The 27704-nt window shown below is 36.3% G+C and overlaps 1 protein-coding gene across 3 annotated transcripts in view; it reads right to left on the reverse strand.

The window, feature by feature from the left end:
- Nucleotides 1–27704, reverse strand: part of Radx (RPA1 related single stranded DNA binding protein, X-linked) — a 147154-nt gene that overhangs the window by 116025 nt on the left and 3425 nt on the right. For all 3 annotated transcript variants that reach the window (XM_035450219.1, XM_035450218.1, XM_035450217.1), the window contains exon 2: nucleotides 12537–12650. The gene's annotated coding sequence lies outside the window, so the exon portion shown is untranslated. The remainder of the gene's footprint in view (nucleotides 1–12536; nucleotides 12651–27704) is intronic.

Consider the following 27704-nt stretch of genomic DNA (forward strand, 5'->3'; position numbering starts at 1 on the left):
GGATATATTGCATGAGAGAAGAATAAATAAATATATAAATAAAGTATAGAGAATAAATGAGTATGGGTATGATACTAAACGGGACATCTTTATCACCACATCCAAAGATCAGGAAGCATTATGGAATAGGGGGCAAAAAATTATAAAGGCAAAAGATGAAGTGCTGTCAAGGGATGTCTTATCAGCATTACATGGCTATTGCATTCATGAACTCGCAGCAGCTCTAGACCCCTGCAAAAAGTGTACACAAGCCTGAGCCATCAATATCCTGTCATGACAGGGAAGAACTCATGAGGTCTCACCTCTCCCAGGAGCTGTCCAACAGTTAATGGTTGTTAGAGTAGGAGAGGTCATTTTTTTCATGGTATAGAATTTTTTAAGTGGTTTATACCCCAGAAAAATAACTCCCTACCCAAGCAATCCTAATTGAAATCAGTGAGTCACCAAAAATAAAAAGATGCCGAAGTAGGAATAATATATATATTTGAAAAGGTTCTAATAAGAGGGAGAAAGGAATAAGCAAGGATGACAGGGTTGTCGAGAATGAAAATGACTGAAATTCAATAGTGTTCCATTGCATTTATACATCATATTATCTTATGCAGGATGAACATGTCCAATTATATCATATAAAATATGACAATGTCACAAGGAGTCCTAATATATAGAAATAAAAACAAAACCAAGATTCAGTTGTCCTGGGATGCTACAAGTAGGCCCTCTACCAAAAAACTTTCTCTCTCTACATATATATTACTTTAGATATTTTTATCTCATACTTGGTAGCTAGAGATATCCAACTCCCTTTTTCTTTCTTTTCCTGTATCAATAAGAGTCATATATTTTATTGATATTCTTTTTTAGCATTAGAATGCATACTGGTGCATTATTTATAATACCAAGACAATGGAAACATTGTGGGAGGGTCTCAGGGAAAAATGATCAGGGTAAGAATGATACCTGGATCAGCCCAACTTTGTAACCAGTGTGGGCTAGGACTTCTAGAGTCTAACCCAGATCATTTTACTTTAGCCATAATTAAGCACAGCACAATTTTGAAAAAAAGTATTCAAATAACATTTAGCTTAGTCCTATTTGCCCAACAATCTTAAGGCATGTTTACACTGAGAGTCCTTACAGAGTATATCTGGCTTCTTTCACAAGAATGGGTACTGTTGACTCAGAGATAGTGCCCAAGATTTATGGTCTAAGGAGAATGACTGAAATAAGCATAATGCCTATGGGAGTCAGGATTTGGTCTGGTCCTAAGATAACACAGAAGTCACTTAGGCTGTTGTATAAATGACATCTCCCACAAGGATGAGTTTTATGGCCTAAGGGGTTATGGCTCAAGGTTTTAAGAGGAAAGGGTCTGGGATAAGTAAGACATAAACTCTGGAAACATGGGTGGGGCCTGGCTCAACAGGTAGCAAAGGATTACTGGGTTGTAAACTACATTTCACCCCCAACACTCTGGGAAAACAGCTAAACACCTCATTCCATTGAAAAGATAAGCTGTGTGATTTTAACTTTCCTGGCTTATCCAGTGCTTAAATGTGTGCACAGGCATTTTCGCCCTCTAGAGTATGTTCACCAATAGCTGGATGTTTTAGTAAGTTATGTTATATTCCTAAGCAACTATTTTCTTCAACTAATAGAGAATAAATTAATTACCTTCACAATCATGACTAGAAAGAATATTTGTGTGGCATTGAGTTAGTTGCATACATGTATACATAACATACTACAACTATTAAGAAAAGTGTGGACTGAAGAATGCAAAGTAGGTTTTCTGGGTTTGAGTAAGGGAGGAAAGGTGCATTTATGAAATTTTAGTTTTCATAACATCACAATATTTCATTCCCTTTCTTCTAGCAATTATATGCTAATTTTTTAACATTTTTATTTGAATTAGAAACAAGATTGAATTACATGACAATCCCAGTTCCCTTCTCCCTCCCTTCTGCTAATTTCTTAATTCTGAAAGAATGTGTCATTACAGATCTGAAAACTATACAAAGTTGAAAAGTGTTTATTGAAAGGGTAAGTGCCAATTGAAGTATGTGCTTTATATCAATATCACCAATATTTTCCACTTACAAAAATATCTTATTACCATCAAAGGGAAAAAACAGTGTCATAAGCATAAAGTATAATTAATAGATGTTTCATGGAAATTTTCAATTTACAATACATACCTATTTCTTTAAAAGGAAAAATCATTTAATAATATGAGTTAGGAAATTTGTTGATTCTAAAGCCTTCATGACAGATAAAAGTTGGGCAAGATGACTTAACAGAAGGTGAAATTGGTGTCAACCAAATAAAAGAATGACATTAGTATCTATTTTGAGTGGCTCTTGCTATGTATTTCTTTTTCAGACCTCTATTTTGGAGTAGCCCCTAATTATAATAAATGTCCATTGTCCCACAAGATAAATGATATTTCAGAAAAATGAAATATCCCTCATGTCAGTAACTTTCTTCTTACCATCACATTGCTATCATCATAGTCTTCATTTTAACTTACTGTGGGGAGTAAAACAGTGTCAATATATTCCCATTCCTTTAAGGACTGGTAAATGGATTCCTACTATCATAATGTCTGTGTTACAAAATGCAATATCTTGATGTCCCTGAGATTGTCTTCACTGTTCTTATTCTTAAGAATTTGTGTCATTAGATGCTATGTTGAAGTAAGAGTACAATTAGGATAGATTTGCATCTGAGATCTCTTTCAGACCCAACATAGGCTAAGGATATTTTGTAAAGCATGCCACTGGGACTACAAAAGAAAGTTGCAATTGTCAATGTACTTTTCTAAATTGATTTATTAAACCATAAAAAATATTTTCCTCTAATGTTTATATTGTGGCAAATCGTGGTTGCTTTCTCTAATACAGTTTCATTTAGTTACTGAATTGGGCTTCTGCTTCCAGTTCCTGGGGCAATGATTAAAATATGGTCTTTGAGAATGAGTTTGCACTATCCAGTTGCTATAGAAGACTTGCATCAATCATCACATGATAAACTTCTGGTTTCTAGGACAACTGAACTATGCCATTCTATTCTGGTAGAAGAAACAGTTGTTTCTTTTTAAATTTAAATTAGAAACAAGCTTCTTTTACATGTCAATCTCAGTTTTCTCTCCCTCCCCTCCTCCCCTGACTTCCAAGACTCCCTATCCCAACCTCTTTCTGTCCCCTGGGAGGGTGAGGCCTTCCATGGAGATCTTCAAAGTCTGTCATATCATTTGGAGCAGAGCCTAGACACTCTCCCATGTATCTAGGCTGAGAGAGTATCCCCTCTATGTGGAGAAGGCTCCCAAAATCCATTCATATACTAGGGACTAATACTGATCCACTAACAGTAGCCCCATAGATTGTCTAGACCTCCAAACTGACTTCCTACTTTAAGGTGTCTGGAACAGTCCTATGTTGGTTTCCCAGCTATCAGTCTGGGGTCCATGAGCTCCCCCTTGTTCAGGTCAGCTGTTTCTGTGGGTTTCTCCAGCCTGGTCTTGACCCCTTTGCTCATTATTCTTCCCTGTCTGCAACTGGATTCCAGAGTTCAGCTCAGTGTTTAACTGCTTCTGCTTCCATCAGCTACTGGATGAAGGCACTAGGATGGCATATAAGGTAGTCATCAGTCTCATTATGGGAGAAGGGCATTAAGGTAGCCTCTCTACTATTGCTTAGGTTGTTAGTTGGGGTCAAACTTGTAGATCTCTGAACATTTCTCTAGTGCCAGATTTCTCTTTAAACCTATAATGGCTCCCTCTACTGTGGTATCTCTTTTCTTGCTCTCCTCTATTCTTCCCCTGACTAGATCTTCCTGTTCCTCATGTCCTCCTCTCCCCTCCTCTTCTCTTCTCTTTCTTCTAACTCCCTATCCTCTCCCCCCATGTTCCCCATTAGCTTAGGAGATCTTGTCCCTTTCCCCTTCTCCAGGGGACCATGTATGTCTCTCTTAGGGTCTTCCTTGTTTCCTAGCTTCTCTGGCAGTGTGGATTGCAGGCTGCTACTTTTTTGCTCTAGATCTAAAATCCATATATGAGTGAGTACATACCAATTTTGTCTTTTTGCAACTGGGTTACCTCACTCAGGATGGTTTCTTCTAGTTGCATCCATTTGCCTGGAATTTCAAGATTCCATTGTTTCTTCCACTGAGTAGTAGAGGAGAAACATTTAAAGTGAAAATTTACAGACTAAAAGTGTGTGACACTTGCACTGAAATAATATCATTTATGTATTTACTTTTAGCACAATGTGTTTGCATATGAAGATAGAGATGAAAACTGAATACATGATGATAAATATAGGTCCTGATTACTGCTTGTGAACAAGGAAAGCAGCCACTATCGAGAGGAGGCTGCAATGACTGAGTCTCCACTTATTCTATCTTCTTTCCTGTTTCTGTGTCCTTAGATGATATCTGTAATGTAAAGGCTCTGCAATCTCAGATTCTACAAAGCAAAAGTTTGAAAAAATTTAAACTATTCTACATATATTAAGGAAATTTGGAGAAGGTAAATTTTAAGCCCATGAATTTTGAAATAAATTGTGAAATACTGACTATAAGGGAAATACTAATATTGTTTTCTCCTGGTCTTCTATGAATCATTCCCTATATATCTGAACATGATTTTAAACCTTGTTGCTCTAAAGGAAAACTTTTGATTTATTATGCCAGTAATTAAAATCTTAAAATGTCCACATACATTACCATACCCATAAACCATAAGCTTCTAGTGTTAATGGTTTTATTTTGTAATTTTTGTTGAAATGGCAAAATTCTTCCTATTCATTAATTAGGTCTCAAAAGAAAGGCAGAATATTAAAAGTGTGGTTAGCCCTGAGGACATGTACCAAGAAATGCATCATTAGCAGGTTTCATAATTGTGTGAATATCAGAGTGTAACCATGCAAACCTGGGTGGTCTAGTCTATTACATGCCTAGGCTTTTAAGACATGTGAATACATTTTGCATATGCCTAAATGTATTATAGTGTTCAACTAAAACAACAGGAGATTAAATCAAGAACAAGAGAAAATATCAGAATCAAGAGTAGAGGTAAGTACCATGATTATGAGGCAGAGACTGCCATAGTATGGTATGTTTTATGTTTAAAATTTTATGTGGTTCATAGAATGAGTATAGCATAATGATTAAAAGAACAGCACAATAAATTCATCAACTTACAACTATAATTTTATCACTATCAGGCTGTACACATTGCACATAATTATATATGCTATAAATGTTTATTTGTATTAGCATCATCAGCACCATGCAAATAATGCATTGTGCTATATAGCATTACAATTTAAAAATATGTAAATAGAAATATAAAAGTATACAGTTCAGCAAGAAAAAGGCAAACACTTCAGGTTTGGGCTTTTGAATTTTAAAACATTTAAATTCTTTTATTTATTTATTTATTTATTTATTTGTGTGTGTGTGTGTGTGTGTGTGTGTGTTAGCACATTCACATAGTGGTCAGAGGACAACTTGAGTGGGTTGGTTCTCTTTTTCCATCATGTGGGTTACAGGGTTCTAACTCGGGACATCAGACATGGTGCCAGGCGCCTTTACTAACTAGACCATCTTGCTAGTCTCTGTTCAGGCTTTACAGTGAAAAAGTAAATGGATTCTTCAACAAAGCAAGTTATTTTATTGACCAAGAAGCAAATTTAAAAAAGAAAAGACTGCAGTTAGTTTTTGTTTACTTGCTGTAAGAAATATTGACATCTTCAAGGTGGGAGGATTGATTGAGTTGTGATTTCACAAATTTTAGTCTGTAATCAGTTGGCTCTGTTGTTTCTGGCCTGCGGTGAGGCAGAACACCACAGTAGAGGGAAATGGGAAAACAAAGATGTTCACTTTGTGGCAGCAGGAAGCAGGAAGAGAGAGGACAATAAGGGGATGCAGGACCAAATTCACTATTCAAAAACACACCCCCAGTTATCTCCATCATCTCCACTTGACCTATCTCCTACACCTCCCACAAATTCTAGAAAATTATGAATTCATCGATGGATTCATCAATTGGCAAATTTAGTGCCTTCATAACCCAGTCAATTCTCAATGACTGGAGGCCCCAGTTGGGGATCAAGCCTTCAATGATGAGGCTTTTCAAAATATATTCAAACTATGACATTATCTTTAGTCCTCGGGGACCAGGCTGCTTACTACATATGCCCAGGGAGAGCTCATATGGTAAAAACAGAACCCCCAGTGCCAACAAGAATGCAGAGCAGCAGGAGATTGCTGTTGAGAAGCTTCCAAGCTACAGCCTCCCTGGAAAACTGGCAGTTTCTCAGGGAGTTGAGCATGTGACTCAGCAATCCCACTTTGAGGAATTTAACAGCAACAACAACAAAAGTATCAGACCATATGTGCATAGACTCACTCCTCTCAGAAGAATCATATTACTCTGCCTCATTATAGCCTTAATCTGGAAACAAATTTGATAGGCAGAATAATGCACCACTCAATGTTAAGGTGGTGTACCATACATTAATTGATTTATATATGCTAACTCAGCTTTGTATCCCTGAAATAAATCCCATTTGATCATAACATGACATTTTGGGGCAGTATTAAAGTCTGTATGCTAATAGCTAAAGTTTGGTTGAAATGGGTTTTTTGTTTGTTTGTTTTTAAGTATTTATTGGAGAGGTTGGCCTGTAGTTTTCTTTTTCCACTATGTCTTTATCTGGTTTAGGACTGAGTGCAATACTGAGTTTATGAATTAAGTTTGAAATTAAGTTCTTCTTCATTTCGAAAAATGTAAGAAGTATTGGACTTAGATACTCTTTAAAAGTTCAGTGGAATTCAATAATGAAGGCATGTGGCCAGTGGCTTTTCTTTATATCATTGATTCAATGTCCTTACTTGATACTGATCCATTCAAACTTGTCCAATACAAGTATCAATGAATTTATCCGTTTAGTCCAGGCTATCCAATGTGATCATTCATTCTTCCTATCAGTCTCTTAGAGTCTTTTCTGCTTCTGTGGTATTAGTTCAAGTACCTCCTTTGTCACCGCTGATTTTACTCATCCAATCTTTCTCTCTTTGGGAGTCAAGAAAAAATATATCTCTGGTTGTGTGGATGATAGGCTAGTAATTCCACAGCTAAACACTGAGCCGAACTCCTGAAATCCAGTTGCAGAGAGGGAGGAGTGATGAGCAAAGGGGTCAAGACCAGGCTGGAGAAACCCACAGAAACAGCTGACCTGAACAAGGAGGAGCTCATGGACCCCGGACTGATAGCTAGGAAACCAGTATAGGACTGAACCAGACCATCTGAATGTGGTTGTCAGTTAGGAGGCCTGGGGCATCTGGCAGTGGGTCAGTATTGATCCGTAGTATACGAATGGACTTTGAGAGCCATTTCCACATAGAGGGATACTCTCTCAGCCTAGACACATGGGGATGGGCCTAGGTCCTGCTCCAAATGATATGACAGACTCTGAAGATTCCCCCATGGAAGGCATGACAGACTCTGAAGATTCCCCCAATGGAAGGCCTTACCCTACCTGGGGAGCAGAAAGGGGGTAGGTGGGAAACATGGGAGGAGAGGAGGGAAAGGGAACTGGGATTGACACGTAAAACAAGCTTGTTTTAACTTAAATAAAAGAAATTTGTGTTTTGTACATTTGTATTTTTAAAGTTGACATTTTCCCATGTTCTTGTAGTCTCTAATCTATTTTTGTTCTAATCTTTATTGTTTCCATCTTTCTTTCTAACCTTGGTCTTACTTGGTTTATTTGTAGGCCTTTGAGGTATAAACTAGGTTACATACTGACATTGTTATTTTATTATTTTAAGCATTTATAGCTATGTTTGGAGACATCGTATGTATTTTGGTATTTTGTTTCCATTTTTGTCTTAATTATTTTAATTTCTCACGCTGGAGAGATAGCTAAATGGTAAGAGGACTAGCTGTTCATGAAGAAGGCTCAGCTTTGACCCCAACACCCACAGGGAGGCTTTCTATTCCTACAGTTCCAGGGGATCCAATTCCCTCTTCTGGCCTCCTCAGGTACCAGGCATGCACAGACATACATGCAAACAAAAATACCATACATGTAAAATAAATAAAATTTAAATTTCTTCTTCAAGTTCTTTATTGTTCAATCATGTTTAATTATCCACGTATTTGTGAATTTTCCTCTCCTATTCAGTTATCACCTTATACCATTTTTTGAGAAAACATACTTGATATGATTGCAGTGTTCTTGAATTTGAGACTTTTTATGGGGTAATATATTGGAGTATGTTCTGGGTATATTTAGAAGAATGAACGATCTTCGATCATTGGTTGAAATGTCATGAATATCTTTGGTAGGACTATTTTGTCTATAATGATGTTATTATTAGCTATCTATTGATTTTTAAAAAAGATTTATTATTTTATTTATGTATAGGGATGTGTGTGTGTGTGTGTGTGTGTGTGTGTGTGTGTATAGGGTGTGAGTATTCGTGTATGAGTTCAGGTACCACCAGAGTTGTCGGATCCCTGGAAGCTAGAATTACAGAGGATTGACAGCTACATGGCATGGGTGCTAGGAATGGAACTCAGGTCCTCTGAAAGAGCAGCAAGTCCTCTTAATTTCTGAGTCAACTCTCCAGCCCAAGATTTATTGATTTTTAAAATCTATGTTTTCTTTCTACCTTTGACAGAAGAGTGTAGAAGTTCCTTTCTATTATACTGCTGTTGATTTCTCATTTCAGTTTGTTTTTATATATTTAGATTTCCTATGTTAGATACATAAATATTTACAGCTGCTATAGGTTTCAGTGGATAGATTTATTTGTTATATAATAATAATACTCACTTTGTGTTACCCTATTTTCCTTTGGTTACCAATAGCATCCCTCACTTGAAACCTATTTGTGTCCTTTGAAGTCTTTTATACAATCGAATGGCTGTCTTAATTTTTATCCATTCAGCCACTATTTCTCAACTGATACATAAAACATAAACATTCTACATATTAATGGGGTACCACTTACATCTTGAGACATGTGTAGTTGTATAATGTATCAATGAGGTTAAATATTATATATCTTCTCAAATATTTATTATTTCTTCATAAGTGAAAATTTTCAAAAGTTTGCTATTTGAAGTATTTAACATATCACTATTATCAATAGTACCCCACTGCACAATAGTATTTTAGAAATTCTTGTTCCTAACTATAACTTTTTATTGAATGATGTAAAGGGCTCTGCCCACCAAGGGTGGTGCCACCCTATAATGACAAATCTTTCTGCTAAGCCAGCCGAGCTCCGCCACCACATGGGCGCCCTAAATAACACACAGAGTCTTATATTAATTATAATGCTGCTGACCAATGACTAGGATTTCTTATCTGCTATCTCTGTCTTAATACCAACCATAATTATTAATCTGTATATTTTATAAAGACATATCTGATCGAGGACACCTGTGGCATATGTCCTCTCTTGTTGGGCTCACATGGCAGTTCCAGAGATGAGAGGAGGAAGAAGAGCATGATTTCCTGCTTGTTCCTGCCTATATTCTGAGTCTGCCTGCTATGTCACTTCCTGCCTGGATCACAAGACTTCTCTTTACTACATTTTCCAGAATTCTCCTCGACTTCTAGTACCACCTAACTTGCTTCCCTATTGGCCAACAGTACTTCATTTATCAACCAATAAGGCAAACATATACACAGAAGCACCTCCCTCATCACCACCCCCAGGCTAATGGTCTTGAGCTGTATAAGAAATCAAGACAGGAGTATAGAAGCTAGAAAGTAGCATTTCTCCCTTGCCTCTGCTTCAGTTCCTGCCTTGGTTTCCCTTGTTTTGGTAGATTGTAACATATAAATCAAAATAAGCACTTTCTTCCCCATTTGTTTTTGGTGATGGATTCAAACATAGCCACAGAGAAGTGAACTAGGACAAAGAAGCAATTCTTAGATTCTTTGATTAGGTGGGACTATTGGCCATACTCTATATTTTGGATAAGGAGGTTTCTGGCCAAGATTACTTGAACATGACAGGCCTAACCTGAAGTTAGATAAAGCTGAGAACTAAAATCTAAAATCAGGCAGTGCTACAGACTTGGCTCCATCATTGCGAACTAAAATCTAAAATCAGGCAGTGCTACAGACTTGGCTCCATCATTGCATGGGTTTTCAGACTTTGATCTGCAATTAACTGGGGTCACTGACTACACACTTGCTTGGGCATGGGTAAAGTTCATTAATTACATGAGCTTATAGGATGGGTTTGATGACAAGACTGGACTTTAAACTGGGTTATCTGAATAGGCAGTGATGTACATTGGGTTATCACAGTTGGATGAGTTTGCTGGTCTGGTTCCCTGGTTGGATGAGGCCAAAGGTTACACTCTACAGCTGGTAGGAGCCACTGGTTTGGCTATATGATGGTGCAGGGTTACAGTTCATTATCTATGATCAGCTGGGGCTATGTTTCCTAGGCTAGTTGTGTCTCTGGCTCAACTATCTACTCCTGCAGGGACTGGACTCTGAGGCTGGAGAGCACCTTGGATTGATTCCTTTTCAAACAAAGGCATATAATAGGCTTTTTAACTTGGCAAAGACACTGGAGAGGGACTCAAGCTAGGCAAAACTGTCAACTGTGCTTCCTAGACTATTGGAATGACTGATTCATCCCCTTGGTGAAGTAGAGCTATTGGCTAGGCTATCCACCAGCAGGAAAGTGGTGCCACTACCCAGCTCTGTGAGCTCATTGCTGTGAGTCCTCTTTGTTTCTAGCTGTGCCCAGTAACTTAACTCTACAGGATCCCCCAGTGCCCTCCAATAGGCAATATATCCTTTTGTGTTTGCTTCCTTTCACCCAGCATGTTTTTGAAATTACATGTTGTTGGCTGGGTCAGGATTTTGTTTCTTTTTATTCCTAAAGGTAAGGCTGGATGTTATCCAATGTGGATGTGACATAATATGTTTATTCACTCACTAATTGATTAATGTCTTGGCCATTTCCATTTTGGGCTATGATGATCTGTGGTATATGTGTTGCTTACATTTCCTTTTCATTCATATATATATATATATATATATATATATATATATATATATATTGTGATATATATATAGTGAATCATAAAATAAATCATTTCTTCTATTTTATAATGTAGATGTCAAGCATATAACAACTATCTTATTATAGTGCATTCTGAATAAAAGGAGGATAATTATATTTGACATTTGAGTTTATGCTGAGCTTCTCTGAATCCTGTGGGCTGTGCAATAACTCCTTCCTGTGTTATTGTGATTTCATATATCTTATCTATTCCCTTTGTCTCACAACTTAGTCGAAGTTCTTATCTGGAGATGAACTATATTAATAACACCAATTCATTTTGATTTTGTTCATTTCTTTGCATTGATTGATGAGATTTTCATGGTAATGGCACAAATCAGAGGCATAAAAAAGTGCTTTTGCATTTTAGTTGAAATTGCTATACTTTATCACCCATATAATATGCTAAGACTAATGCTATAGAAGACAAGGGGAGCATAACCAAGACACTCTAGGCATCTGGAAGGATGCATATCTAGATGAGCCAAATATCCAATTGTCAAACAACACACATATATCCAAGTGAACACAGCTACAATCAGAAAACCTCTTCAAATAAATTTAACCAAACTGCACACCTGAAGAAGGTCCATATTTTAAAGGCTTTTAATATATTTCTTTATGCTGTTTCTAACTTTTTTTTACTTATGCACCATTTTATGGTAATATTAACAGATCTCAGATGCAATGCTAACTTGATATATCTTTAGAAAGAGTGTTAGAATGAGTTCCTTTGGATAATATGAAGCTATGGTTAAGAAAATACATTTTAAACAAATGTGAAGAAGACCATGCAAGCACAGCACCACATTGTACATGTGAATTAATGTAGAATAGATAGAAATGCAGCATCAGACTGTTCAAAGGATCAACAAGTAGAGTATATTACTTTGTTACCTGACTGGATGCCTCCGGAGCAAACTTGAATCATTTCAGTTCTCACAGAATACATGGGTCCAAGTACCATTCTTGGCCATCATAATGAAAAATAAATTCCATCATTTTCTTAATGAGGAATGGTATTCTAGCCTTTATTTGTCATAGAGAAAATAAAATGGATTGCTTTTTTCTATTTGAGCTGTCTACTCAGATAAACATTTAGAGAAACTTTTTTCTGTTGTTGTTGGTTTTGTTAATGTGGTCACACATTTGGAGGAACAAAAAGATCCAGCGAATTCCCCAGAGTCCATCTTTAGGGTTTGGACATGAAGGTAGGGTTTAAATAGAAAGCAGGAATTCTGATGATCTACAAGAGCATGTGAACTCTCAACTGATGAGTTGCCTCTAATAGAATATTGAAGATAATCTTAATAGTACAAAACTGAAAACACAAATGACCAAAACTTATAGTCTATAGTAAAAGCTGTTCTCAGAATGGAGTTCATAGAAATAGGTGTGTATAATAAAAAGAAAGAAAAAGCCTTGGTTACCTTTCTTGTTGCAGTGGTAAAATATTCTGACAAAAGTAATGAGGGATAAAGGGCTGCTTTTATTTCATAGTTCAAAAAGTCTCTGCAGTTGGAGCTTCAGGCAGCTGGTCACACCTGCAGTCAAGAAACAGAGTGAGAATTTATTGCTCAGGTCATTTTCTCCTTTATATAGAGTTCAGGATGCCAGACCAGGGAGTGTTGCCACCCACAGTGAGAGGGTTTTTCTATTTTAATTAGCCCAATTAATATAATCTCTCACAGGAATGCCCAGCAGTTTTTCTCCTGGATAATTCCAGTTTGCATAAATTTGAAAATTGAGATTAACCATCATACCAGGTTTAGTACATGCCAAAAACTTGAGAAGGTGATGTAGAAGATTTTGAGCAACAGGCAAGTGAGCCTGTGGTTGGATAAGAAAGGAGGAGGGAAGTAAGAAGAAGAAAAAAGGAAGAGGTATAAAAAGATTGATTCCATATGAAGAACTAAAATTTAACTGTCAAGGAATCAAAAATATAATACCATATGTGGTTAATGCTATGGACTTCACACACCCCCTCAGATGGGATGGGTATGGTGGTGAAATTCCAGCACTTTAGAAACTGAGGCAAGAGGATAGCAAGTTCATGGACAGCTTAGGCTACATACTCAATCAAGTCCAGCATGAGCTATACAATAAAATCTGTTTCAAAAAATTCTATGACCAAAAAAGTGAATTCATCAAAGCTTGAAAAGTAAAAAAAAAAATCAACACAAAGAAATCAGTTGCATTTATTTGTACTAGGAGCATCTATCTGAAGAAGACACCAAGAAACCAATCTTATTATCACAATATACAAAATGTTTATAAATAAATTTAACCAAAGAAGTAAAGTATTTGTGCACTGAAATTGTATAATACTGGTGAAAGAAACTTAAAATTGTACAAAAGTAATATGCACAATATTTATACAGTGATGGACTAGAATAAATATTGTTTAAAATGGCATTAGTACCCAAAGTGATAAAAAAGATCCATTGTAAATCGTGTCTTGATATCAAATGCATTTTTTCAAAGAAATAGAAAAAATAAAATACATATAATAGCTGTGGATATGCCTCAGTTATAGAGAACTTACCTAGCATGGTAAAAGCCTTGAGTTCAATCCATGGTATCATAATTTGTTTCTCTAAAATCCAAGTGAAAGCACAAAATATCATGAATAGCCAAAGCCATCTTGAAGAATAAAACCAAAGTAAGAGGGGCAATAAATATTAACTTCAAATTATTTTATACAGCTATAGTAATAAAACCAGCAGCATGATGACATAAAGCACACACAGATCAATAAAACAAAGTCAAGAGATAGAGACAGAGGCAAGCACACACAGGCATCTAAATTTGACATGGGAATCAAGAATGCAGATGAATAAAAAATTTATCTCCACAATAAATGATGTTAGAAAAACTATATATAAAAGTGTGAAATTGGGTACCTATGTCACTCCCTAAATAAAAATCCTTTCAAAAATGTGTTAAATAGCTAAACATTAGTCCTTAGATCATAAAATTCTTAGACAAAATCACAGAGGAAAGTTCTATAGATTGATCTTGGTAATCATTTTTCTTTAAATATCACAACAAAATTTCAGTGAATTAGAGAACAATATTCGCAACTGGGCTATTGTGATACTTTCACAAAGTATGTAGCTGCCCTCTGCCTTTTTCCTAAAAACTTACCTGAGCTAAATTTAAAAGCAATGGATTAATTTATTTGCTGGAAGAGATTCCAAAACAGCATAATATTGACTTAGTCATGTAATTATTTGCAATCACCTTTACACTGAATTAGATTAAGGGAGATGTGCCTTGGGAAAACACCTCCCAGATAAGGTTCCCATCTGTGAAAAGAAAAGCTCTAAGGACTATTCTTTTCTTAAAAGCAACAATCAATGAAATCTGCTACAAATGTTATGAAAGCAGATCATGGTTCACCCAAGTAGACAGGTGAACCTGACAGTGTGTGGTGCATGTGGTTTTGACTTTAGAGTCACAAAAGACATACAAGCAAAGAGGTTGTGGAGCATTCCTTTATGATCAAGGAGAGCCACTGAGGCTGGAAGCAGAAGCAGACACCCACAGCTAAACACTGAGCTGAACTCTGGAATCCAGTTGCAGAGAGGGAGGAGTGATGAGCAAAAGTGTCAAGACCAGGCTGGAGAAACCCACAGATACAGCTGACCTGAACAAGGGGTTGCTCATGGACCCCAGACTGACAGCTACGAAACCAGCATAGGACTGTTCCAGACTCCCTGAAGTAGGAAGTCAGTTTGGAGGTCTGGACACTCTATGGGGCTACTGGTAATGGATCAGTATTTACCCCTAGTACACAAATGAACTTTGGGAGCCCTCTCCACATAGAAGGATACTCTCTCAGCCTAGACACACCGGGGAGGGTCTAGACCCTGCTCCAAATGACAGACATTGAAGATCCCCCACGGAAGGCCTCACCCTCCCTAGGGAGCAGAAAGAGAATGGGATAGGGGATCTTTGGGGAGGTGAGTAGCAGAGAGAGAGGGAACTGAGATTGACATGTAAAACAAGCTTGTTTCTAATTTAAATAAAAAAGAAAAAAAGTCTATCAATCAAGGAGAAGATGAGCAAGATGTTCAGATTATTCCACTATGCAAAAAAATGAGATACAGAACCAACTTATTTTACATCATGAAAAAAAAAAAACTTGAAAACATACACATACAGAATGAAAGAAATTAAGCAGAAAAGACTACAATTATGTGATTGCATTTTTAGAATCCGCAGAGTATAGGCTTGCGTACAAAGATTAAAAGTTGATTAGTGGTTAAGATTAGAGGAGACACGAGGAAACAGGGAGTGACTGTCACTGGATACAGGATTTTTTTTTTTTGAGGATGGTGAAAATGTCCAAACTTAGATTTAGTTGATGATTGCACATGTAAAAGAATATATAACAAATGTTGATAAATGTACTTTAAAAGGATAAAATTTTACGTATTCTAATAATATTTTAACAAAGTTATTACACTTAAATAATGATGTCTTTTCATATGCACATGTTTATTTGGAGCTAGAGCAAATCCTTCATATAATCAAACATGTATTCTATTATTATTATTTAAACATTTTTATTATTTTATGTGCATGTCTGTTTTGCTTGTTTATGTCTGTGCACTACAGGCATGGCTGGTGACCACAGAGGCCAGAAGATGTCACTGGGTCGCCCAGAACCGGAATTAGAGGCAGTTGTGAGATGCCATGTGAGTCCTGGGAACTAAACCCATGTTCTGTGGAAGGGCAGCTAGTCCTCTTAACTACTGAGCCATCTCACTAGCTCTTTTGCGTGTATTTTAGTCACTGAAGTTAACAAAAATGAGAGTTCTATCTCTAAAAATATAGGAAATTATCTCTGGCCTTTTATTTCAAAACATTATCTTTGAATTAACTGTAATTGCACATGGCTTTGGAACAGGTTCTTCCCACAATTTAGGGCACAAGGGGTAGAGAGATTGAAATTAACAGTTCTGAAAAACATGCCATGCTCCTGAGCTGAGTCACTGAGGAAATGGACAATATAAGGAAGAGGATCTGGTGTGGTGGCAAAATAGTTTTGCATTGGGGTTTTGCCTATACCTAAAGGCATGTCCATGTTGTGATCTTTGTCCTGTTATTTTTTTCTGCATCTCAATATAGTCCAAGCATTCCAGGAACTCACTCTATTCCAGAAAGATTCCTTCCCATGTCTCTCAAGTGGTGGGCTACAACCATGAACCAACATAGGTGTTGGCCTGATCCTTCTGTTCTTTTAACTGGGAGGGAAATTAAAGTAACTCAGAGTGGACAATCAACATTTTTAATAGAGGATAATTTGCAAACAGACTGAGGAGTAGGAGGACCAGATTTTTAACCTTCTTGTTGTCATGTATTTCCTTCCTGTGCATTAATTTTAACTCCAAGATATTTTCTAATCAGAAAACTAACTTAAATTAATATCTAAAAATATGCAGACCACATCCATTGAAAGTGATCCACATAAAAATATATAAACATACATGAAGAGAGAAGAATATTCCAATTTGTTGTTACATTCTAAAGAAAACTGTTCTCAGAAGCATGTGTTGATAGGATAAATATTTGTGTGCATATGTTAATCTAGAACAGCTCTGACCAACAGTAATAGTTTCTTCTTGATTTTAGATTATTTTCAAGATTATTCTTAATCTTTCAAAGAAGTTGACCTGAAGTTGAATGATTTATTTTGTGGACCCCTCTCTTCCATAAGTATGTATATGTGCATGCATAACACACATGCACAATTAACTGCAGAGCTTTACTGTCAGGTGAAGGTAGAGGTTTCAGGAGATTGAAAGTTCTGTCAGGACTTTGAAGATTCCCCCATGGAAGGCTTCATCCTCCATGGGGAGCAGAAAGGGGTTGGGATAGGGGGTCGGTGGGGGGCAGGGGATGAGGGAAGGGAGAGGGAACTGGGATTGACATGTAAAAAAGCTTGTTTCTAATAAAAAAGAAAGTTCTGTCAGGAAACATCTCAAAGATAAAAAAAAATGTCCATTGTCTCAGAAAGAAAAGAAATAATACACTATTGTAATTTAACAAATGATGAAAAAGCATGTGATATCATTTCCATATTAATATTCACATCCAATGGAATATTAATGGAATTATTAACAAGGAGATTGAATTATATGTACTGACAGCAAAGATGTCATGTAATATGAGAAAAGGCAAATTGTAGAATGGCATATGCTAATGATCCCATTTATGGAGAAAAGCACATAGTGAGAGTTTGCTACCATTTAGCTGCATAGCCACATTCTTTGGTCTTTAGTTAAGTTGGGTAGAAACTAGAAGAGTCAAAGAGAACAAACCTAAGTGGAGAGTGAGTGGTAGAGAGCACCTGTGACTGCCCTGTAGGTAAACAGAACTGAAATGCTGTATGGGTCCTCATTGCCAATTGTGTGGCCTTGATTGAGCAAATGACATATGCTGCATGCTTCCTCAGCATTTGGTCCACAATGTGCTTTGTTATTCTTTGCTTCTTGAACAATTGAGTTAAATGACAGGTGGCTGGGAGGATTTAAATGGGAATCTATTTGCTATTAACCATTTATTTCATTGATTATTCAACAATGTTACTATTTTTGTACTTACTTATTGGGCCCTTCCTTATTACATTATTTGCTTTCTCAATGGAGTTTGAGAGATCTATCACTTTTGTCTTTCTCATTTGTGTGCTTTTCTATATGTGGATGGGTGATAAAAATTCAAGCAATACTAGTCACATATAACTCTAGTTTGAAATGAAATTTATCAAGGGCTTTATCTATTGTTCTTCACCAATGACTCGGGATTCTCTGGACCTGTCTTCCAACCTTTCTGTTTCTTCATAATACAATTTGTTGAAAAAACTATGCTAGTATCAGTTTTGAGGTGGCTGTGGTTCTATGGACTATTTTAACATAGGAAAGGTTTTAGCTGCTCATGTTGACAATCCTATTGCAGGATATTTGCATTCATGACTTTATGTTTATTTTTCTGGATGAGTGGCAGACTCAAATTCATCTCTTCATATAGTATAAGATACAGAGCACATTGTGCAAACACTTTTGTAGGGAACTTTTTCCCTCCCCTAATATTATCAGGAAAATTTATTTGAGCAGGTACCTGCAATCTTTCATTCTGACCATGTTTCTCATTGCCTAGTTTGTCTTTTCCTAAATGTTTGGAACTCTTCCTTATTGGTATTGTTTCAATTTGGCCATAGTTGTTAGACTTCCCACCTGCACATACCTTGAGACTCTTGTGATCACATGATCTCCACATAAGCCTTGTAGGAGAGACAGCTTCATAGGTGTGTTGGCTTCTATTTTCATCTTTAATTTTAGCTTCTAACAATATCACTGACACTTCATAATTACAATTAGTCATTCATGAACATATATATAGCGTTTTAAATTTATAAGAATTTTGGATATGACTTAAGGTTCTACTCTAAAGCAATGTTGAAGGCAGAAATTCTACACAAAGAAGAAGATATTAACCTTGTAAACCAGATACAAATATTTTTATGTAATGATCTGTATTCACTGTTTTGTCTTAGAAGTGGAAAATGATTAAAAAAAAGAGGCAAGAACTAATGAGAACTATTGAACTCCAGCATCAAAAATCAAGGCTCTCAGCCAGGTGTTGGTGGTGCACGTCTTTAATCCCAGCACTGAGGAGGCAGAGGCAGGCGGATCTCTGTGAGTTCCAGGCCAGCCTGGTCTCCAGAGCCAATGCCAGGATAGGCTCCAAAGCTGCACAGAGAAACCCTGTCTCAAAAAAACAAAACAAAAAAAAATCAAGGCTCTCAAGTGAGCCTATTTTTGCGAGTTTATGGTTGTATTCTTGAATATGATACTGGTCTGAGTTATTTATCACCCTGATGTTTTATTATTGTATTCATAAAATTGTGCTCAATGTTGAAGGGACATAAGTGGAAAGATCTAACAATTTACTTCTCTCTCTTGCATATCTTATCTTCCTATCTAGAAGTGGCAATTTTAAGATTTCCATGGGATGGGATACTCTATTTGATGAGCAGAAGAATTTTCAGACCACCATATACTGCATCCCTAATCTACTATTTTAAAAATCTTTGTTCTTTAGTACTTTACTTATCTTATAGCATTTTATCTGTCTGTATCAGTATTTGTCTGCATCCTCCTGCTTCTTTCCACAGACTCATTATGAATTGAATTGAGCTGGGTGTAAGTAGCTGGGTTAGTATTTTCAACTTTGATTCTGTGAATGAATTTGTACTTCCTGGTTGCTATAGTAGGCTGACATCAGACAGAAGATCTTGTTTCTATGACAACCAAGACCATTTGTTCTAAGGAGACTCATCTTTTTGAGGAAGCAGAAACATTTAGCAGGGCTATTCACAGACAATCTGTGTGGGATACTAACATTAACACCAAGTCTATCATTACCAACCATGTGTTAAGGGGAGGGGAGTATGTTTAAGCATAAGTGGGTTTAATTTCACCTGCTGTGTGAAATGATGTCAATTCATGCTGAGAGGAGACTACTATCTAAGTCAACAGCCTTTACTTCCGCTTCCTAGTTTCATGCCCTAAAATAACAAGTGTAGTGGGAAGGACATATGGTGAGTGAGCTTTTCTATGAAGAGGTTTGCAAACATTCTTAATCATCTAACACTGTGTAAGATAATGTATTTAAAGATAACTTCAAAAATTGCAGGTATATTTATAGCAGACAAATAGCCCCCACAACCATGTATTCAACTCCATTGTAATAAATATTTCATACATAGTTCTATTTATACATTCATTGGAGGGACATAATATTGAACTTAAGAAATGAATATACTAACTAAAATCATGATATTTTATGAATCACTGAGGTAACAGACTGTGGGCTTCCTTGCCTTAGCCCACACTCCATTCCTGAAACAGCTGTTATGAAGAATATATTTGGTGTAGTGACTAGTATCTAAATCTGAAATGGTTCCCTTAGCATAAAATAAATTCCTAATTATATACCTGATCTGTGTCATTATGTTTTTGGTAATGGATTTTGCCATATTTATTTCTGTTTTATTAATCACATTTCAAAAGTATGGAAATTTCATGTTTAAACTTGGCTAAGTTAAACTACAGGATAGGAGAGAGAGCAGAGCAGTGGCCATACTTTGGCTTACATAAACCTTCCCAGTTACTGAGTTAAGCACTAATATAGCAGCTGCCTAAAGAAATTTGCAGATCTATTCAAAACTTCTGATCAGATGACTTTAGATGAAGACAGAAAGTCTGAACTAGAGAGAAGCAAATTGTTGCCACATTCCATTCCTTACATCTCTCTAATACCTTAACAAAAGAACTCCAATTAGGCAGAGATATGTAAATTCCATAGAGATAGGTGATTGGTTTTATGGTTTCTCTACTCTATAAATATGAAGGACTAGTATTATATTATTATACTTGATCTCAGTTCTAAAAGTGCATTACTTTGAGAACCTTGCATACAACGTGAGCATTTCTCCTGATTCAAATGTAAGAGTCCCAATTCTTCAGGGGTTCTCTCCTTTGAACTGTTTTAGGTGCCATCCCTAGTTGGATAGCCTCCTTTTATCAAAGTTCTGAGATGAGTCTTACCAAAACTTTCTAGCTGTTTTCAAGTCCTTATGTGGTAGTTATTTCTGAGTTTTTAACATCTACTTCAACCCATTTACCAATTTAGACTTTATTTAAATGTATTCTGTGGGGCCTTTTTCCATGTATTTGTTCTAATGTAGTAATGATTCTATAATGTGTCTTTGTATTGTATACATCGTGCCTAAGGTTTGCAGCATATGCTGAATATCTGATTTAGTATCTTTTGTTAGGGTATTTTTCCTGTTGTTAGTTTCAAGAGTGATTTTGCTTACTTTGAAAGAGCGATATCAAGAGCCAACTATATAGGGTCTCAAGCCACCTGGGAGATGAGCTGGGGATTATCTCATTTAGGTTAGTTGAGGTAAGAAGACTTACCTATTGTGTGTGGTGCCATCCCCAGAGATGGGATTTTGTACTAGGAAAGAAGAAAGCTGACCAAGCAAATCATTCCTCACTGTCTGTTCCTTTGCTGCAGGTAAATAAGCCTATCTCAAGATATTGCTGGTTGAACTTCACTACCATGATGGGCTGCAACATGGAACTATGAGCCAAAGTAAACCCTTTCTCCCTTAAGTTACTTTGGTCAGAGTTTCTATCACAACAATAGGAAAAGGTATTTATTGTTGTTGTTTTTGAAATAGGAAGCTCTCAGCTCAGGATAGCATCAAATTTGGTGTGTGGCCTAGAACTCCAGACTCGTCTATCTTTCCTTGCTTCCCAGGTTCTACAATAATCTACTTTAAAGTGTATAACAGTTTGGAATCTAGTATATGCACAGCATTGTGCAGCTACCATCACTAGGCAAGAACACTACCTCTGAGCTATGCCCTTAGACCTTGCATCTTTTTTAGTCAGTGTATATCAAATGTCTATGGATATCTTCCTTCTCAACTGACTCTAGACTGTTGGTAATCAATTTTATACCTTTATGAATTTGCTTCTTCTGAACACTTTATATAAGTTTCACTACAAAATATTTGGTATTTTTGTAACTTGTTTCTTTCACTTAGTATGCCTCCCCCACTCCAGCTCGCCTATGTTGTAACATGTACCAGCACTTTCTTTATTCCTTTTTGCTAATGTTTCATTGTATCTATTAATCACATTTTATTATCCATTTATAAGTTGTGGATATTTGTGAGGTTTCCAATTTGAGACATAAAAATGATTATATTTTCCTGTCCAGCAGACTTGTCTGTCTGTGCTTGAAGGAGGAGGATTGAGGAAATAAAGAGAGAAGAGACAGTAGATGGAGTCGGGAGGACATCCAGTGAATACTGAAAAGATGCCCAAGTTATTACTCATAGTTATATACCCCAATCAAAAGGGGGAAGGCAAAAGTCCTCTTTACAATGATATAAAACAATCAAATTACCTTCTTAATACCTAAAATACCAAGTAATAACCACACCCTAAACCAATTACCCTGTCGTTTAGGCAAGACAATCCATTAGCCACACCTTAGTCCAAACATCCCATTATTTAACTTTGAAGGAGCAATAATAGGCTTGAATTCTCTTACCTTAAGTCAAGATGGAGCAGAACCACTGCTGTGGGCCTCCCCATTATATTCTCATTCCTTCATATATTTTCACAGGAACATTGTTAGGTTTCAAACCCAAACACCTGAGGTGCCTACTTAACATATCAAAGCACACCTGACAGCCAGGTTCTCCCAGCATCCCTCAGTCCCTACCTATTATAGACCCCTTGTTGGCATTCCCGGCTCCCGACCCTAAAGTTCTCCAGCTCAGGGGCTGGGCTGCTATTCACAAAAAGTTACCCAAGTTCCTCAGTCTCATCTAAATAGCACGAGGCTTGCATTTTCTTCACATCTTCACCAACATGTGGCATTGTCTACTTTTTAAATTATTTCCAATCTAGTAGTTGTGAGTGGGCAATTAACAGTGGTTTAGTTAGGTTTCAGATCATATGCTATTTTTCCATCTGTTCAACCCCACTGAATAAACATCAATAAGTATTTTAACCAATCAAAATTAGCTTGTGTTTGTAGTGGTTAAGTTTTCATTTTCTATTTGTTATAATGTTTGTAAATGAAAAGAACAGACTGAGTAGGAAAAAGTCAACTAAAACAGAAACAAACATAAGATAGGAAATGAATAATAAAACAGTGCATGAATGAAATAGAGAATAAAAACAAGGGGGTTAAAATGAACAAAACTAAAAATACTTCTGCTATATTAACCAATGAAAAAGACAAACATTGAAGATTCAAATTAACCAAATGATGAATAAGAATTAGGTATTTCCACAATAAAAGATAATTTTTTGAATAGTGATATGGCAACAAAAATAGGTACACTACATAGACTGGGAAGTTTTCTAGAAATAATGCTCTCAACATAACTTGATAAGAAACAGAAAATCTGGAAAAAATTTAAAAACGTGAAGACACAGAATTAGTAATTTAAAAATCCCTATAAACACATCCTGGCTTCTATTAGATGCTATGTGATAATACTTAAAAACAAAGAATTTTTTTCAAACAAAGTTCTCAAAATCCAAAAATGAAGGAAGCAATTTCAACTCCTGGGTAAGGCAAGGATTAATTACTTTGATATCACAACCAAGACACATTCCAGAAGAAAAACTACAGATCAAACAAATATTGACTATAGAGAGAAACAGTACCAAAACATCATGCTAGCCACCCAAACGTAGCAACATATTAAAAGAGTTACACACCATGAACTTTATTCCAGGGATACAAGCTTTGACTTCTGACTGTATCAAGTAAAACACCTTGTCAATAAAATAAAATAAAAAGAAACTGCATCATCTCAGTAGATCAAGAACAATTAACTATTTGAAAGACCAATCAGCTTCTCTTGCTAAGAAAAACAAAGAAGCCACACTCACAAACTAAGAACAAAGGAAAACCTTCTGATCTCTTGCATTTATTACCACACGCCAAAGGAATAGAATAGAGGCTTGGAAATGAAATGACAAAGATAAACCCACTTAGTTTTGACAAATGAGGCAAAAATACATATTGAACAAAAGATAGCCTATTCAACAAATGGTGCTGGTAAAACTGGATTTGTACCTGCCGATGAATTAAAATAGATTATTATCTTTCGTCTTGTACAAAACCAATTCAATATGGATCAAATACCTTAATTTGAAACCCAAAACACTGAAAGTTCTTGAAGAAAACATAGGGTACACTGTTCAAGATACTGGAATAGGCATATTCAAGATACTGGAATTTTTAAATTAGATTTATTCATTGTATTTTATGTGTGAGGGTTTTTTTTGCCTGCATGTATGCAATGTGCACCAATGTGTGCTTAGTGCTCACAGGGGTCAGAAGAGGGTATCCAGATCCCCCGAACTGGAGGTACAAATGGTTGTGAACCTCCATGTGGGTTCTGGGAACTGTACCTGAATTTGCTACAAGAGCAATAAATGCTCTGAGCAATCTCTCCAGCCCAGCAATAACTTTTAAATAGAAGACTAATAGCACAGATACTAACCACAAATATCAACATATAAGACTACATAGAAATAAAAAGTTCCTGCACAGAAAAGGAAAATATCATCTGCAGAGCACACAGACAGGCCACAGAATGGGAGAAAATCTTAACCAGCTACATTTTAAAGAAAAGACAAATCTCCAGCATTTATAAAGAACTGTAGAAATTAAATACTATTCAAAGAAAACTTCCAATCAGCAAATGGGCAAATGAACTGAACAATTTTCAAACAAAATTAAAAGAGAAAAATGCAAATGGCCAATAATTATTTTAAAAGTTGTTGTATAATCCCTAGCCATCAGGGAAATATTAATTTCATCAAAATTAAAGAAAAGCACCTTTTCTTTATGATGGACAACACCAAAAATGTAAAAGGACAATTCACAAAATGGGAAGAAATGTTTATCAATTACATAGATGACCTAGGATTCATATCCAATATGAACAATAACTCTTAAACACAATAATAAAGGGACTAATGCCATAATGGATAGAGATGGTCAAAATATTTGGATAGGGATTTCTTCAAAGAACATACAAAAATGGCTAACAGTCACATAAAAAGCAGTCTAACATCAGTTGTTAGGGAAATGACAATTCTATTACCAGATACCACTTTACATCTATCACAATAGCTAAAATAAGATAGACACTAAGAAGTGTTACTGAGTATGTATAAAAAATAAGTTTCATGAATTTCAGATGACATTTTAAAATTATGAGGACACATTACAAATTCTGACAGTTTCTCAGGAAACAAAGAATTGAGCTACTGTGTGACCTAGAAATTCAATTCCTGGTAAGATATCTCACACAGAAATAAAAAGTTGTTCACATGTATATAACAAAAATAGAAAAGCATCATTTATAATGTCTCCAAGCTGGAAACGTTCCAAATGCCCACAAATTGATGAACGGATAAATTAAATATCACTAATTCACAAATGGGATATTATTTTACCGTAAAAATACTAATTTATACTATGACAGACGAATTTCAAAGATGTGTGTAGTGGAGCTAGAGAGATGGCTTAGTGGTTAAGAGCATTCGCCCTTCTTCTCAAGGACCAGATTTCAATTCTCAACACCCGCATGACTCCCCACAACCATTTGTGACCAGTCTCAGGTGATCTAATGCCCCCTTCTGGCCTCCACTGACACTACAAGCAATTATACACAAACACTAATACACATAAAAATAAAAATAAATAAAATCTAAAAAATGTACAATGAGAGAAGACAGACACAAGAGGCTACATATTGCATATGTCATACAATCCCATATATCTTTCACCCACAGAAAGGAAACTGAGACAAGTATACTATTGATTTCCTGGGTGAAGAAAGGGAGAACAGGGTTTTAAAGTAAATACATACAAAGGAATATGCTGAACTGACAAAAGAATTCTAACTGATTTATCATGATAATTATATCACTTTGTAAATTTAGCACAAATTGTTTAACTACTTTAACACCATTATACATTAGTCAAAATATAGTTCAATATTGTTACCAAGATTTGCACAGATAATTCTTTGGTTCCACATAGCATCGCTGGTGAATTCAGTGCTGTTCTGCTGTATGTTAATAAATTTTTCTCTAGGATTTGTGCCAGGAAGAAGAGTTCAGAAGCTTTATTTTTTTAAACAAAATTACCAATTGCCAATTCTTGTGCCTGATTTCAATCTATCCATTTGATGTCAGGGAATGCAGACATGGGAACATATTCTGAATTTATTAAGAACTGGATTAGCTTGTTTTAGCATCTCAGCTCCAGTACACCACTTGGCAGTTCTACAAAATATTTGCTTGAATTACTTTCCAATTTACTTTGTGTTATCTTTTTGCTCAGCTCACTTCCAGAATTATTAATTCCTAATTTAGTTACACATGACAGGAGGAACATATTTTGGGTTTTGATCTTTGAAATTTATTGTGTCTTTTAGATTTTTTGTAGTGCAGGGAATCAAGCCTAGAGTCTTACACATGCCAGGCAAATGTTCTACACTGAAATATAACCCTCAACCAATTGAATCTTAATGTCTATATTTACTTGGAAAAACATTTTAGATACAATATTCTGGCAGTGTTAACTTGATATGGCTCATTTCTTCTGTACTATTAGTGCTGATTCCAACACCAGTGCTATTCTTCTAATTTTCTTAATTGTGGATCACAATTTTTGTGTTGTGTGTGGCTATTGATTTTATTGTGTCCCAGATATTCTAGATAACGTACCATGGAAGACATGCAGTATCTTCCATGATACTTTTCTCTTTGGTCTTGCCATTTTTTACATTTTGCAGCTTAGCTACTAAGATTGAGTGAAGGACCATACACAAAAGGAGGAAGACTTACTATTACAAAGGCATTTGCTTCCACAAATTGACCTAAAGATTCAACTCAAATAAAAACTGTAGCTTAATGTACTATGATCTGTATAACAAGTAGGACCCTTACTCCTTTTACTTTGCCCATTGGTTCCATAGTGGGGGATCATTTTACAAGAAACTCTTCTATTTGTATGTCTCCATGGGCTAAGCAAGTAACCTCCTCAAGAATTAGTATGGGGCCAGGCAGTGGTGGCGCATGCCTTTAGTCCCAGCACTTGGGAGGCAGAGGCAGGTGGATCTCTGTGAGTTCAAGACCAGTCTGGTCTACAAGATCTAGTTCCAGGACAGCCTCCAAAGCCACAGAGAAACCCTGTCTCGAACATCCCGCTCCAGTAAAGAACTAGTGTGGGTCCAGGAAACTAGTTGTAACTTGGACACAGTCCCAGGGACACAGGACAATGTGGTGAGAATTGTAGACTGTTGTGGAATATTGGTTTAAGATGAATTACATTCATTTATGCTGTGGAATATTTGTTTAATGATGCAAAGATGTGTTACATTCTTTTATGTTGCATTTGTTTAACTTTTCGTGAAGTTGTGTTACTTTGCCTGCCTAAAACACCTGATTGGTCCAATGAAGAGCTGAATGGCCAATAGCTAGGCATGAGAGAAGGATAGGTGGTGTTGCCATGCAGAGAGAATAAATAGGAGAAATCTAGGCTGGAGAGAAGAGAAAAGAGTGAGGAACAAGAAAACGAGGAGAGGAGGATGCCAGGGAAAAGCCAAACAGCCAGCCATGGAGAAAAAGGAAAAAAATAAAGAATATAGAATAAATAAAGGTAAAAAGCCTCACCATCCCATGAACAAAATGAGAACATGGGAAGAGGGGGGAGGAAGCTACGAGCGTGAGACAGGAAGAAAAGGAAGGATGCAGAGGTCATGAGGAAGCAGAAATTTTGAGTCTGGTGTAGATTATAAGAAAGGACATATGACAGGTAGGATTTTAGTTGGAGGGGGTGGTAGAGGAGGAAGGGAGGGAGAAGGGAACCGGGACTGTCATGTAATTCAATCTTGTTTGTAATTCAAATATATAAAAAATAAAAAAGCCCAGAGGCAAAATGTACTTAAAGAGAAATGGGTTACTTTAATT

This window comes from Cricetulus griseus, chromosome X (assembly GCF_003668045.3).
Source record: "Cricetulus griseus strain 17A/GY chromosome X, alternate assembly CriGri-PICRH-1.0, whole genome shotgun sequence".
Taxonomy (NCBI): domain Eukaryota; kingdom Metazoa; phylum Chordata; class Mammalia; order Rodentia; family Cricetidae; genus Cricetulus; species Cricetulus griseus.